Source organism: Nelumbo nucifera, chromosome 6, assembly GCF_055504915.1.
Source record: "Nelumbo nucifera cultivar China Antique chromosome 6, China Antique-T2T, whole genome shotgun sequence".
Lineage (NCBI taxonomy): Eukaryota > Viridiplantae > Streptophyta > Magnoliopsida > Proteales > Nelumbonaceae > Nelumbo > Nelumbo nucifera.
Window position 1 is genome coordinate 45,664,935 of NC_142654.1, and position 2,441 is coordinate 45,667,375.

Below are 2,441 nucleotides of genomic sequence, written 5' to 3' on the forward strand. Positions count from 1 at the left end.
GATGCCTATCCTATAAGCAGGCTGCATTCCTTGCACACATTGCTCGATGAAGCCCTTCCCTATGGCATGCTCATCAAAGACAAAGTGGGTTAACTTTTGGAATCTCATGACATATGCCAAAAGGTCCTCCCCCGGATGCTGCTTTATGTTCCTCAAGTCGGACATCATCAACTTCCTTTCTAAGGTGAACCACTTCGATAAGAATTTCTTGGCCAACTCGACCCACCATGATTCGATACTTCTAGCAGTGGGGTTAACAAACCAGGTGTACGCTGGCTCTATCAAGGACTTTGAGAACTCATGAACCATTAGATCTGAATCGAGGGTGAAGGATCCCAGAGGGACCACTGTTGTGGACTTCCTCTTTGTCCATCGTACCACGACCACTATTGTGGAGGAGTGTAACTGGTGGGGTAGGGCTTGTACAAGATTCAGTTGAAGTATGGTTTTTGCAAGATGACCAAATCTTGGGCCCGGCTGCAGCTTTATACCACTAGCCCTTAGACATATTCTTTCAGCTCGTCTCGGCTAATTGAGGCCTCTGTTATTGGGTCTGTCTAGAGGGGGATTTTGGATTGTTTGATGGTGTGTTGTCCCTCTTTCATGGGACAGTGTTGTGTTCTTCGGGGATTGACGAAAGGTTGAATTGTGGGTCGTCTCTCTCTTACTGGTTTCCAACCTCTGGGACAGTGTTGTGTTCTTCGGGGCTTGATGAAAGGTTGAATTGTGGGCAACCATCCTCTGTGATCAAGGATGGAACTAGAGATTCTAATGTAAGTAGGAGGTGGCTAGGCTAGGTGGGGATGGTCTCCTTGAAGGACAAAGGAAGACTGGGAGTTGAGAATCAACCGGAAAGGCTAGGGCAAGAGAGAGGGGTGATGAGGCAGCTGAATAGGGAGTCCAATGATTGAGTGAATCAATGGTCGAATGAATGGTCTACGTTATGAGGAGGATCCTCATTTATAGGATCCCGAGGTCCCGAAAGGAAGGAACCAAAAGTATTCATTTTCTATTGGGAAAGAGAATATTAGATTCGATGTCGATCATTATGGAACATTTCTAGGGTTTTGCCATGTGTTTTATGAGATCTCCAAAAGGTTGACTTTCCTTTGACCCAGAGATTCTCATAATCCACATGTACTACCGCCTTTTGCACCTCACTTAACCAACATGGCGTTAGTGACGTCATTGCATAGTGAGCTACCTTTTTATTAAACTTACGTGGCACCTTATCACATGTGCAACTTGAAATTATATGTGCAGTCAATATTTAAGTCCGATTCCCAACAACCTATGACTCAGTAAAGGTCTAGGGTTTATCGCGGGACCGCGCTTCTCTAGAGTTCATCACAAAACCGCATGTGTCTAAGGTTTATCACAGAGTCGCGTGCATCCAAGGTTCATCGCTGAAACGCATGCGTGTAAAGTTCATCAAAGGTTTAATTAAAACTTGTTTTGGGCTGGTATCAGGCATGAATCCATCATGAACATACAATGAATTGTATGTTTATCGCAAATGTGTGATGCACTATAAGTTCATCACAGGCGATCGATGGGCTATAAATTAATCGTGAGCGTACACATGGTATCAATTTGGTGTCTTCTATACTTTATAGGATTGAGCGAGCACTATGTACCTACACCTGGTCTGCTGCATAACCCCTAGGAAGAGCCATAACGTGACACGGGTGAGGGTTTGATCACATGAACATCTGTAAACCCCCAAATAGAGAACACATGTACCTAAACCGGAGGGACTTGCATGTCTGAACCCTCCCATAACCTATAATAGGGAGTCGTAAACATCCCAGGAAAGCCAAGTCATGGCGTCGGGTCCAAAAGACATCTTCTCCTAGGGACTGAAGGAATTGAGCACCTATATCGTCATAACCAAATTGCTAGAGGACCCTATTAGGACGGTAGGCAACGACGACTTAGGCTTCACCAGTGTGATCTAGGTATGCGATGACACCGGACCAGAGTATAAGTTGCACCACACCTACAATAGGATGTGTGACTTCTGCATCGCACTGATGGCTACTGACTTCAGGAACAAGGGTTTCTAATGCAGAATGTCATTGAATGCTGGAAAACTCGGGTATACAACCTTCATATGAATCCCTCAAGGGACGCCAGCTTTAACTCAATCTCACTTACTCTGAATTGCTTATGCCTATTGGCGCAGAGCCAATGCTTTCCCCGACAGACCTCCACTACCTGATCCTATGTCTTGGCCCCTTCCAGAGTCACAATGGTGACACTAGGAGAGAGGGGACGGGGTGTGACACTAAGATCAAAATGTTTGCACAAGTACATAAACAAGAAGAGAGCGAAGATGTAACTAATCCGTCTTTTGCAACTCAGATCCATCATCTGCTGAATGGTGTCATCCATCTATTCATACAAATACCCCAAGAACATTGAAGCCAATAGGAGTTCAT